At 46.1% G+C, this 14,128-nt stretch overlaps 1 pseudogene; it reads right to left on the reverse strand.

Annotated features, from left to right (window-relative positions):
- Positions 1 to 9,991: 9,991 nt before the first annotated feature.
- On the reverse strand, positions 9,992 to 13,281 carry LOC132772372 (zinc finger protein 135 pseudogene; annotated as a pseudogene).
- Positions 13,282 to 14,128: the final 847 nt, after the last annotated feature.

Here is a 14,128-nt window from a genome sequence, read left to right on the forward strand (position 1 = left end):
AGAAAGAGAGAGAGAGAGAGAGGCGGAGAGAGGAATGATGGGTCTGGCGCGTGGGCCCTTCCCCGCCTTCATCCCGCCTCCCTGCCTCCTCTCCTTCCTTCCTTCCTTCCTTCCTTCCTTCCTTCCTTCCTTCCTTCCTTCCTTCCTCCCTTCCATCTCCTGGGACTCCAACTCCCAGAATCCCCTGTCCTTAGGACAAAACAGCTGAGGCTTCTGGGAGGCGGAGGCCCCAAGGAAGGAGGGAAGGAAGCAGAGAGAGAGAGAGAGAGAGAGGGATTGGGAGCCCTTTAAGCAGGCCTGCCGCCATGGCTAATGATCTCAGTCCCCCTCATGGGACAGGTTTCCCACCAGTATCCTAATTATGCCTATCATCCGGGTCCTGCTTCTTGGCAGAATGGGGTTGGACTGGATGAGGGCCCAGGAGGTCTCTTCCCACTCTTGGATTCTAGGATTCTACGGGAGTGCCATATTTCTTAAATCAAGAAATAGTTTTCTTACATCTACAGAGACACTCCCTGGAACTCCTCAGCAAGCGAGAGTCCAAAAGCAGCAGGCTCAAACCCAGCACCTCAACCAATGGCTGATACCCAATGAGAGACTCCCCCCTGGGCACACAGAAGAAGATGGGGCGACTTGGAAGGTGCTGAACAGACTGCGCTCTGGCACCACGAGATGCAGAGCCAACCTCCAGAAATGGGGCCACAAAGTGGAGTCCACGACATGCGAGTGGGGAGAAGAGCCAACCACTGACCCCCTGCTGCAATGCACCCTGAGCCCTTCTTCCACATGATGCACCAGGGAGGACCTTCTTGCGGCAACACCGGAGGCTCTCCAAGGGGCCAGAGACTGCTCAAAGGACATTTAATCAGCTACCAAGTTTGCAAAATTTGTGGGGGGTTTTTTATCTGTTTGTTTTGTTCTGTTAGAAATGTAATACAATGTTCTGGTTGCGGATGACATGATAAATATAAACAGGAGTGCCTCCCTTCTCTAATGTTGTGCCTGTTGTATCATGTGTGTGTTCATTTCCTGAAGTGTCTGCCTTCTTTGATTTGCAGCCTCCTTACCTCTACATACTTGAAGCAGTGGGAGGGGCTGCTGGTCATGGGACTGTTCTGAAAGGATGGCCATTGAGGAATGGCAGTTGAGAAGAAGCCCTATGAGGAGCGGCTGAAGGAGCTGGGCATGTTTAGCCTGAAGAAGAGAAGGCTGAGAGGAGACATGATGAGGGCCATGTTTAAATATGTGAGAGGAAGCCACAGGGAGGAGGAGGAGGGAGCAAGCTTCCTTTCTGCTTCCCTGGAGACTAGGACGCAATGGAACAATGGCTTCAAACTACAAGAGAGGAGATTCCATCTGAACATGAGGAAGAACTTCCTGACTGTGAGAGCGGTTCAGCAGTGGAACTCTCTGCCTTCCCCGGAGGGAGTGTGGTGGAGGCTCCTTCTTTGGAAGCTTTTAAGCAGAGGCTGGATGGCCATCTGTCAGGGGTGATTTGAATGCAATATTCCTGCTTCTTGGGACAATGGAGTTGGACTGGATGATGGCCCAGGAGGTCTCTTCCAACTCTAGGATTCTAGGACTCTAAGGAAGCAGAGAGAGAGATTGAGAGAGAGAGAGAGAGGAGGGAAGGAATTGGGAGCCATTTAAGCAGGCCTGTCGCCGTGGCTAATGATCACAGTCCCCCCTAATTGGATAGGTTTCCCACAACTATCATAATTATGCCTATAATCCGGGTCCTCTAAGGACGGGAGTGCCTCCCCTCTCTAATGTTGTGGCTGTTGTATCATGTGTGGGTTCATTTCCTGAAGTGTATTTGCAGTCTCCTTACCTCTTTATACTTGAAGCAGTGGTGAAATGGCAGGGAATAGGTTTTGAGGAAAGGAGAGATAATACCAAGAGACATCCTTTCTGGAGATAAGAAAAGTACGGCTTTATTTCCAGCTGGGGCCTGGTGAGGAGTTCTCTCCTAAAAGCACCAGAGCAGCCAATCAAGGGGCTGACTGCCTTTTATCGTCTCCAGTCAGAGTTAAACAAAGAAACATGCTAGTACATACAATTAAGTCATTCCTACGTCTTCTTAGCATCATAAGATTATCAAGTTCTAACTTCCAACATGCAAAAAGGCACGTCTGTGTCTTGCTGAAGAGCAAGCCTGGCTTATACTCATCAATCAAGGGGCCCTCTCTGACCTGTCAAGAGGTGCTCCTTACTTAGAAGGAAGACACTGGGCCTTTCGTACAAGCCTCTGTGGCTTCTTATCTCTCTCTTGGAATGTTCCCCCTCCCTCTTGCTATGCACTTTGGCTTGTCCTGTTAGCTTGGGTTTCTTTCTATACACAGAGAACTAGATTTTTCTATATTTCAGTGCTTATAAAGTACTTACAATTTAAACATAAATCAATAAATATCTATTTTTCCAGTATCTCCTCATCAGTGGGAGGGGCTGCTGGCCATGGGACTGTTTTGAAAGGATGGCAATTGAGGAATGGCAGTTAAGAACAAGCCCTATGAGGAGCAGCTTAAGGAGCTGGGCATGTTTAGCCTGAAGAAGAGAGGGCTAAGAGGAGATATGATGAGAGCCATGTATAAATATGTGAGGGGAAGCCACAGGGAGGAGGAGGGAGCAAGCTTCCTTTCTGCTTCCCTGGAGACTAGGACGCAAGGGAGCAATGGCTTAAAACTACAAGAGAGGAGATTCCATCTGAACCTGAGGAAGAACTTCCTGACTGTGAGAGCCGTTCAGCAGTGGAACTCTCTGCCCCTGGTGTGAGTGTGGTGGAGGCTCCTTCTTTGGAGGCTTTTAAGCAGAGGCTGGACGGCCATCTGTCAGGGGTGATTTGAATGCAATATTCCTGCTTCTTGGCAGAATGGGGTTGGACTGGATGATGGCCCAGGAGGTCTCTTCCCACTCTAGGATTCTAGGATTCTATGGTAAGGGAGATGCTGACTCTAAGCTGGAAGGTATCCAGAGGAAGAGGGCACCTCAAAGGATCCAGGGTCTGGAGAACAAGCCCTACGAGGACAGAGCGGCTGAAAGAGCTGCTGGGCATGTTGAGCCTGCAGAAGAGAAAGCCATGAGGAGACAGGATGAGGGCCAGGGATCAAGAGGGGAGGGGAATGTGTCATAGGGAGGAGGAGGAGGAGGAGGAGGAGGAGGAAGAGGAGGAGAAGAAGAGAGCAGGGCTTCCTTTCTCTGCCCTGGAGACTAGGACGCAATGGAACTGTAATTGGAGGTGACCTCCCCCCCCCCCCCCCTCTGTAAAAGATAGTCCAGAATCAGGGAATTCATACTTTTGCCAAAGACACCAGGCTGGAATGATCCCATAATCCGCTACAACTTTTATGAACTCCCATTAGCTTTATAGGAACTTTTATGGACTTTTTGCAAACTTTATGAACTTTGATGGATTTTGAGGTGCTGGCATGATTCCCCTTCAACCCTGCATGATCCCCCCTTTCCCCATAAACTCTGTGTCAGGATTAATTTAGTTATATGTGTGTTTTAAATGTGCTTCTTTGTATTTCCAAGATGGATTCTACTGTGTGTTAGAAATGCTGAGCAGAATGTTTAATCCATGAGGCTGTGATTATGTAACCTTGAGAGAAGTGAGATAGTGTTTGCTCTTGCTGGGAACAGAAGGGAGTAGTCAGTCTCAGCAAGAAGAGAGATAAGCAGATGTGCAGAGACTTTCGTTTTGACTAGTTCCTGATTGTAGCTCGCTGTAGAATCATAGAATCATAGAATGCTAGAGTGGGAAGAGACCTCCTGGGCCATCATCCAGTCCAACCCCATTCTGCCAAGAAGCAGGAAGATTGCATTCAAATCACCCCTGACAGATGGCCATCCAGCCTCTGCTTAAAAGCTTCCAAGGAAGGAGCCTCCACCACACTCCCTCCGGGGCAGAGAGTTCCACTGCTGAACGGCTCTCACAGTCAGGAAGTTCTTCCTCGTGTTCAGATGGAATCTCCTCTCTTGTAGTTTGAAGCCATTGTTCCCTTGCAGCCTAGTCTCCAAGGAAGCAGAAAGGAAGCATGCTCCCTCCTCCTCCCTGTGGCTTCCTCTCACATATTTATTCATGGCTATCATATCTCCTCTCAGCCTTCTCTTCTTCAGGCTAAACATGCCCAGTTCCCTAAGCCGCTCCTCATAGGGCTTGTTCTCCAGACCCTTGATCATTTTAGTCACCTTCCTCTGGACACATTCCAGCTTGTCAATATCTGTCTTGAATTGTGATGCCCAGAATTGGACACAATATTCCAGGTAAAGTGGTCTAACCAAAGCGGAATAGAGCATGGGGAGCATGACTTCCCTGGATCCAGACACTAGGCTCCTCTTGATGCAGGCCAAAATCCCATTGGCTTTTTTTGCCGCCACATCACATTGTTGGCTCATGTTTAACTTGTTGTCCACGAGGACTCCAAGATCTTTTTCACACGTCCTGCTCTCAAGCCAGGCCTCATCATTCCCATTCTGTATCTTTGCATTTCATTTTTTCTGCCAAAGTGGAGTATCTTGCATTTGTCACTGTTGAACTTCATTTTGTTAGTTTTGGCCCTTCATCTCTCTCATCTGCCAAGATCGTTTTGAATCCTGCTCCTGTCCTCTGGACTATTGGCTATCCCTCCCAATTTGGTGTCGTCTGCAAACTTGATGATCCTGCCTTCTAGCCCTTCATCTAAGTCGTTAATAAAGATGTTGAACAGGACCGGGCCCAGGACGGAACCCTGCTGATGGCACTCCACTTGTCACTTCTTTCCAGGATGAAGAGGAAGCATTAGTGAGCACTCTCTGTGTTCGTCCACTTAACCAATTACAGATCCACCTCACCGTAGTTTTGCCTCGCCCACATTGGACTAGGCCAGTGTTTCTCAACCTGGGGGTCGGGACCCCTGAGGGGGTCGCGAGGGGGGTGTCAGAGGGGTCTCCAAAGACCATCAGAAAACAGCATTTTCTGTTGGTCATGAGGGTTCTGTGTGGGAAGCTTGGTTCAATTATATCATTGGTGGAGTTCAGAATGCTCTTAGATTGTAGGTGAACTATAAATCCCAGCAACTAAAACTCCCAAATGATAAAATCAACCCCCCTCCCAACCCCACCAGTATTTAAATTTAGGTGTATTGGTTATTTTTGCCAAATTTGATCCAGTGAATGAAAATACATCTTGCATATCAGATATTTACATGATGAATTCATACCAGTAGCAAAATTATAGTTATGAAGTAGCAACGAAATAATGTTATGGTTGGGGGTCACCACAACATGAGGAACAGTATCAAGGGGTCGGGGCATTAGGAAGGTTGAGAACCACTGGACTAGGCAATGTCTGAATGTGCTTAGTAAAACTTAGGTTTCTTTTGTAACTCAAAGCTTGCAGAGTCCTTATTTTACAACACAGTGCCTGCTGATCTAACAATCCTTCTGCTGCGCACCCACAAACTCTGACACTCTGTATATGCCCCATTCTTTATATGTATGCATGTCTATATGAGAAAATGTGAAACAAAGTGACCTTTTCATGAACCAGCAACTCATGGCTCTAGGGATTTCCAAACTTCCTGCGCCAATAATCCCCAAAGAAAGGACTTGACCAAAAAACCTTTTGCATGGACAATAAGTAAATGGCTCCTTTTTTTTTCTGGACCTCGGAGGGCCCAATGGCCAGGTCATCCAGGACAATGGAGTCTATGGACATATTGATTCACCCAACACAATGGACATCTCCCCATTTGCGAGGAACCAGGGATTGTCGCCGCCTCCCCTGCTGTGTCATATCCCAATCTCCGAAACCAATCTCAGCTTCATTAAAGGAAATCAATATTATTATTATTATTATTATTATTAAACGTTATTTGTCCCCCGCTAGCATCTCCCGAAGGACTCGATGCGGCTTACACAGGCCAAGGCCTCAACAACAATACAGCAATACAGTCTAAGCAAATCAAACTATTAAAAACAAAATAAACCAAAAGAACAACAGGCAATAAACAATACACTAAAGCAGAATACAACTGGGCCAGGCCAGAGTAATGGGTACAAGGTTAAAAGTGCTGATGTGACAGGTGGGATATACGAAGCTCTAGCAATCATTGGTTCTACTAAAGTGCTTCTGGGACTTGGAAATGGGGATTTCCTAATCTGGGAAGGCACATCGGAACAGCCAGGTCTTCAAGTTCTTTCTGAAGACAGCCAATGTAGGGGCCTGTCTAAGATTTTTGGGGAGGGTGTTCCAGAGTTGGGGAGCCACCACGGAAAAGGCACTGTCCCACGTCCCCACGTCCCACCAAGCGCGCTTGCAACACAGGCCGGATCACGAGCAGGGCCTCTCCAGATGAACGAAGTGAACGTGTGGGTTCGTAGATGGAAATGCGGTCATGCAGGTAGACTGGTCCCAAACCGTTCAGGGCTTTGTAGGTAAGCACCTGCACCTTAAATTCGGCTCGGAATATAAACGGCAGACAGTAAAATTGCAGGACAGTAAAACTAAGGACCTGGCCTTTCAGGGCTAGACAAAGGTGTTAATTCAAAGATCAGGACAATAACCCTGACTAGGCTTGAGAGTCTAAAGCTATTGATTGGTTCCTTGGCAAACACCAGTCATTTGTAATCCAGTCACTTAGACATTTCTTCATTGTTTCCCTGTTGCCTGCCTCCATTTCTTTTCATTGGCTGAGCGGCCAAAGCAGGGCCAGGGCCCTCATTGGATCTCCTCCTGGCTTGCTAACATCACAGCACGAATCCGGCTCAGGGGGTGGGCGTGGGGAAAATGGAATGGAAAACTATATATTCTGTATTTACCTGCCTAGTAAACATGTCGGCTTGTTTGGCAGAGAACTGTGGTCATCATCCATTCCAGCTGGAATTAAGTAAAACCTCAGTGGCTTTCCTTCAACTTGGAGAGACTTTATTTTGGGAAATTTAGGGAAAAATCTTTCTTGGTGCTTGCTGACTCGCAGGTGATCCAGATCCTCCTTTTGGGTCTGGCCAGTCTCTGCTTAAGCAGGACCTCCCAAATTCATGTTCAACACCATTTTGGCGACTTTCACGAAGGGACTCAGGCTTGGGGTCCCACTAAATTTTAGCACAAAAAGCAAGCCGCTACCTGGATCTGGGGCTCAGGGACAGACCTCTTTGAGGGATCGCTGGGAGAGGCGCCTCTAAATTTCTCACGGGAACACTGGTTGTAGACCCAGGCACATCCCTCGTAGTTGGACTGACTTAGGATCCCGGCACAAAGGAGCAAGGAAGCACCTTGACTTTTGAGAAGAAAAGCCACCAACGTGAAGAGAAAAATCCTAGGCAAGTTTGTTATCTTTGAGTTCTATAAGTACACCTGATGTTGTTTATTTTATTGTTTATGATTTGATTTGTTTGTTATGTTACGCCGGCATTAAATGTTTGCCAATTTTCTGTTGTAAACTGCCCTGAGTCCCCTCGGGGAGATAGGGCGATATAGAAATAAAGTTTATTATTATTATTTTTAAGGGAAAAACAAAAAAGCAGCCAACGGCGCCGGAAAAATTCCTAAATGGGAGGGGTTTTGGGAAAAGTGTTCTTCATTGTCCAGTAACAAATTCCTATGTGGGTGCGAAAATCTTGCGTCTGTAGGGAGGTAGAGTAGTCTAGCCTTGCCAGATTTTAAGGTTTTTGGGACTGCTGGGCTGCGGGTCTCTTTTACCTCCACCCCACAGGAATGCCATAAATGGCTAGCTACCCAGTCCTGCATACTGAACTGTTGGGGGACATTCGTATTGTCGGTTGGCAGACCCTCCCCCATTAACTATAGGTGAGCAGGGGCTATGTTGAAAAGAAATGGGTGTATGCTCTTCTTGCCAAGGACGTCCTGTCCCACCAGAAACACCATTGAGTAAAGTATTGGCTGATTGGGGCGGGTTGGCAGGTTCTTCCCTGCATCCAGCCAAAAATGTTCAGGCTTCACGTGCAAATATGGCCTCTCCGATAGCCAGCTGACCAGTGAAAAACAACAAATGGTGATCAAAGCAGTGAAGACATGCTTTATTATTTTATTTATCATGTCAGAAGCAAATTGAGGCTACAGTTATAATGTACAAAACCCCCCACAAAGTTAAAAACTTGGCATTATGCTAAATTTCTTTGGATCAGAAGTTGGCCCTTGGAGTGCCTCTGGTGTTGCTGTGAGAAGGTCCTCCACTGCGCATGTGGCAGGGCTCAGACTGCATTGTAGTCAGTGGGCTGTGGTTTGCTCTTCTCCACAGTTTCATGTGGTGGGCTCCACTTTGTGGCCCCATTTCTTAAGGTTGGCTCTGCATCTTGTGGTGCCAAAGAGCAGCCTATTCAGAGCCTTCCAGGTCACCCAGTCTTCTGTGTGCCCAGGAGGGAGTCTCTCATCTGGTCCAAGCCATAGCCTGAGGTTCCAGGTTTTAGCCTGCCACTTTTGGACTCTCGCTGGCTGAGATGTTCCTGCAAGTGTCTCTGTAGATCTTAGGAAGCTATTTCTTGATTTAAGACATTGGCATGCTGGCTGATATCTGAACAGGGGACTGGCCAGATATGTCAATGCCTTGGTTCTTTCATTATTGGATGCTGCTTCCCGGCGGATGTCAGGTGGTGCAATACTAACTAAACAGTGTAATTTCTTCAGCGGTGTTGGGCATAGGCATCCTATGATAATGCGACATGTCTCATTAAGAACCACATCCACTGTTTTAGCGTGGTGAGATGTGTTCCACACTGGGCATGCGTACTCAGCAGCAGAGTAGCACAGTGCAAGGGCAGATGTCTTCACTGTGTCTGGTTGTGATCCCCAGGTTGTGCCAGTCAGCTTCCGTACAATATTATTTCTAGCACCCATTTTTTGCTTGACATTCAGGCAGTGCTTCTTGTAGGTCAGAGCACAGCCAAGGGTAACTCCCAGAGATTTGAGTGTGCTGCAATGCTCCAGTGGGATTCGTTCTGAGGCCATCCTCAGAGCTTGAGGTGCTTGCCTGTTTTTAAGATGGAAAGCACACGTCTGTGTTTTAGATGGATTAGGGATCAGCTGGTTTCCCCCGTAATAGGCAGTAAGGGCACCTAAAGCTCCGGAGAGCTTCTGTTCAACAATTTCAAAGTTCCCTGCTTGGGCGGTGATGGCACGATCATCAGCATAGATGACGCTCTCTGTCCCTTCTGGCGAATATTTGGGTGTGCTGCAATGCTCCAGTGGGGTTCCTTCCCAGGTAATCCTCAGAGCTCCTGATGCTTGTCTGTTCTTAAGGTGAAAAGCACACTGGATACATGTGCTGTACAAAACAGAATAGGAGTAATAATGTCTGAAGGAAGACAACTGAATCCAAACCCATGCCACCAACACAGAGGCAGGAAGTGATATTCAAAGGCAATCTAGATTAGGCACTAAACCTCAGGTTGGGCAAAAACAGGTCTATCTGCCCCTCCAGTTTCAGCAGTTTTGACCTTTATAAATACCTCCCTTTTTTACAATATATATATATATATGTATATGTATATATAGAAAAGAGAGAGAAGAGATGAAAAGCAACAATGCAAAAAAGCAGAAATTGTATATTATGCTTGAATGACACAGCAAACTAATACACAGAATACAAAACTAAATCGGAAACAAACACGCGAATGAAACAGATACCGACACAAACACACAAAGTGGACTAACAAATGAGCAAACAGACATGAACACTGGGTTGTTGTAGGTTTTTCCGGGCTATATGGCCATGTTCTAGAGGCATTTTCTCCTGACGTTTCGCCTGCATCTATGGCAAGCATCCTCAGAGGTAGTGAGGTCTGTTGGAACTGGGAAAAAGGGTTTATATATCTACGGAATGACCAGGGTGGGACAAAGGATTCTTGTCAGAAGAGCTGCAAGACCACCGAGAAGAAGCCACGAGAATCAAGATCAAGATCCACCCCGAGGAAAAGTGTTCCTGCCATACATCAAGGGAACCACTGACCGCAGAGGGAAACTGATGAGGAAACACAACATACAAACTATCTACAGACCCACCAAGGAAATCCAACAAATGCTACGTTCAGCAAAGGACAAGAGGGATCCTCTCACCTCTGCAGGAGTCTACCATTGTATACCATGCAGCTGTGGACAAGAAGTCTACATAGGGACCCCCAAACGCAGCAGCATTGCCCAGGCACCAATCAAGGAACAGGAAAGGCACCGCAGACTACGTCAACCAGAGAAGTCAGCCAGAGCAGAGCACCTGAGGAACCAACCTGGACACAGCAGATTATTTGAAAACACAGAAATGCTGGAGCACTCTGACCACCACTATGTCAGACTTCACAGAGAAGCCATTGAAATCCACAAGAAGCACATGGACACTTTCAACAGAAAGGAGGAAACCATGAAAATGAACAAAATCTGGCTAGCAGTATTAAAACACTCTAAAATTAGAACAGCACAACAACAGAGAGGAAACAATCTGGGACATCTAATCCCCTCTCAACAAAAGTTTGCTCCAGGCACTGTCAGGCCATCAAATGCTAATCAAGGTAGGCAGTTGAAACATTCACACCTAGCTCCAGCAGGCAAGAGTCCTTTGCACCATCCTGGTCATTCCACAGATATATAAACCCATTTTCCTAGTTCCAACAGAGCTCCCAACCTCTGAGGATGCTTGCCAGAGATGCAGGCGAAACGTCAGGAGAGAATGCCTCTAGAACATGGCCATATAGCCCGAAAAAACCTACAACAATCCAGTGATTCCAGCCATGAAAGCCTTCGACAATTCATAAGACATTATTTGTCCATTGGAATAAAGTATTCCTTTAATCTCTGTGTGACTACAAGTCTTACTGTACCTTTTCCCAGAAAATAAGGCATCCCCTGAAAATAAGACCTAGTAGAGGTTTCTCTGAATTCCTAAATATAAGGCCTCCCCTGAAAGTTAGACCTAGCTCCCCCTGGTGGCTGGAAGCTGCAATACCGTCCCTGCTATACAAGTTCAGGAACTGCTGTGGGAAATCGTTACAGTCTCCAGACAGTGTGTTGTACATGGAACAGGGGCCGCTCAACCATTACGCAAAGTAAGCCTTTGCAGTAGAGTTGATGTTGCCCAGGGGCGCTCTTGAGGTGCTCTTGGGGGAAAACAGACCTTGACATATGTGAGTTGTAGTTACTGGGATGTATAGTTCAGCTACAATCAAAGAGCATTCTGAACTCCACCAATGATGGAATTGAACCAAATATGGCACACAGAACTCCCACGACGAACAGAAAATATGTATCAGTGATTGGTTGGGGGGGGGGGGGCACCGAAATACTGTTTGCTTACTATTGAAAATTGCCTAGGGCCGCCTCTGACATGGAAATAATGGGAGTAACAAGAAATTCTTGATAGGATTCACTGTCTGTCTGCTTATACTGGTTTGTGATGACAACTACTGTACCATATATAATAAATGTTTTGTTCAACAGTAAATGCGAATTCTTCTTCATGAAGAAATAAGACATCCCCTGAAAATAAGGCCTAGCGCATCTTTGGGAGCAAAAATTAATATAAGACACTGTCTTATTTTCGGGGAAACGGGGTAGTATATCATAGTAACTATCTACGTTTTCTGTCTACTTGATTGTCCAACATTCTCAACAAATGAAACTTTGCTTTCATTTAACCTTAATTCCTTACAGGGTGGAATGCATTTTAGTCCCATGTTTCTACAATACACCACGTATGATAAAATATCCCAACTTTGTGCCTGCATTTCTAACATTTACAAGAGTTGCTTTTCTACATGTTTGAAAGAGTCTCTTGTGTCAATTTTCCCCATTCTCTCCAGTGTGAATTCTATGATGTCTACGTAAATTTTGACTACAAGCGAAGCTCTGTCCGCACTCCAGGCATTTGTAGGGTTTCTCCCCAGTGTGAGTCCTTTGATGGGAACGTAGGCCTGAACTATCAGTGAAGCTCTGTCCGCACTCCAGGCATGTATAGGGTTTCTCCCCAGTGTGAGTCCGTTCATGTGAATGTAGACCTGAACTACTACTGAAGCTCATTCCACACTCCAGACAATTATAGGGTTTCTCCCCAGTGTGAGTCCTTTGATGTTTATGTAGACTTCCACTCTCAGGGAAACTCATTCCACACTCCATGCATTTAAAGGGTTTCTCCCCAGTGTGAGTCCTCTGATGGGAACGTAGACCTGAAATATGAGTGAAGCTCTGTCCACACTCCAGGCATGTATAGGGTTTCTCCCCAGTGTGAGTCCTTTGATGTGAGTGTAGATGTCCCATTTGGGTAAAGCTCATTCCGCACTCCGGGCATGTATAGGGTTTCTCCCCAGTGTGGGTTCTTTGATGTGAACGGAGACTTGAACTACAAATGAAGCTCTTTCCACACTCCAAACATGTGTAGGGTTTCTCCCCAGTGTGAGTCCTTTGGTGTCTGTTTAAACTTCCATTCTGAGTGAAGCTCTGTCCACACACCAAGCATGTATAGGGTTTCTCCCCAGTGTGAGTCCTTTGATGCGAACATAGGCCTGAAATATGAGTGAAGCTCTGTCCACACTCCAGGCATATATATGGTTTCTCCTCAGTGTGAGTCCTTTGATGTGAATGTAGATTTTCATTCAGACTGAAGCCCATTCCACATTCCAGGCATGTATAGGGTTTCTCTCCAGTGTGAGTCCTTTGATGCGAACGTAGATGTGCTTTCTGAGTAAAGCTCATTCCGCACTCCAGGCATGTGTATGGTTTCTCCCCAGTATGAGTCGTTTGATGTGAAAGCAGATTTTCATTCAGACTGAAGCTCATTCCACACTCCAGGCATTTATAGGGTTTCTCCCCAGTGTGAGTCCTTTGATGAGAACGTAGGCCTGAACTATGAGTGAAGCCTTGTCCACACTCCAGGCATTTATAGGGTTTCTCCCCCGTGTGAGTCCTTTGATGTGAAAGTAGATTTCCATTCCGAATGAAGCTCATTCCGCACTCCAGGCATTCATAGGGTTTCTCCCCAGTGTGAGCGCCATGATGTCTTTTCAGGTTTCCATGCTGAACAAAGCTCTTTCCACATTCAAGATGTTTATATCCTTTCTCCTCCATGTTGACAGCATTATGTATATATAATTGCAGTATGGACACTTGACTCTTGTTTTTCCTTTTCTGATCTAAAGTGAGTTGAAGAATTCAGCAAAATCAAAATATTTAGATAATTTATTTTTTTCCTATGGGACTGGTTTTCTTCCTGCACTTCTGAATTCCTCAATATCCACTAGAAGCTGGTTGGTTTCTCATGACACCAGGAGTGGCTCCATAGAACTGTCATGTCCCTGGTCAAGAAAGAAGAAACCAAAGGTTAAACATGAAGCCCCAAACCTCCTTTATCTCCAACATTATTATCTTTTCCCTTCACAGATCACGTTGAAAATGGAAATACCAAAAACCAGAGGAATGAAATGTATCAAGGACGTACGCAGAACCAGCAAGAGCAATCACAGATTAATAAACAAGAAATAGATTCAGATGCTTTGAGTGAACATAAAAGAGACAAAAGTTGGTCTTGGTTTAAATGTTGGGAATCAGCCTGTGTTTGTGTTTCAGGATCCTGATGTGGGAAATGATGAGGGAAATGATGGTGCCGAGGCTGAGGTGCAAGATGGAGATGGTTTGGTCAATGATTTTCAGGCAGACAATGACAGAAAGGCCCCAGTGCAAAGGGCAGTTTCTCATGAGAATATTCCTGCTGGGCCTAGCAATGATAGTTTGCTCCCTCCCTCTGTGAGCTCTCAAGATTTGGGTTTGGAAAAAATCTAACACCTGGGAATTTTAATGAGCAGCCAGAGCCAGATAGGGAGCTGAAGAATAGGTGGTTGGAGATTAGCCAGGATCGACAGCAAACTCAGTGTTTAAGTCGCTCCATTTAACCAATTACAGATCCACCTCACCGTAGTTTTGCCTAGCCCACATTGGACTAGTTTCCTTGCCAGAAGGTCATGGGGGACCTTGTCAAAGAAGGCCTTCCTGAAATCCAGACACGCCACACCCAAGGCATCATTCCCCGCATCTACCCAGCTTGTAGCTCTATCAAAAAAAGAGATCAGATTAGTCTGGCATGACTTATTTTTGATAAATCCACGTTGATTATTAGCAATGACCACATTTGTTTCTAAGTGTTTGCAGACCACT

The sequence above is a fragment of the Anolis sagrei genome, chromosome 3 (genome assembly GCF_037176765.1).
Source record: "Anolis sagrei isolate rAnoSag1 chromosome 3, rAnoSag1.mat, whole genome shotgun sequence".
Taxonomy (NCBI): domain Eukaryota; kingdom Metazoa; phylum Chordata; class Lepidosauria; order Squamata; family Dactyloidae; genus Anolis; species Anolis sagrei.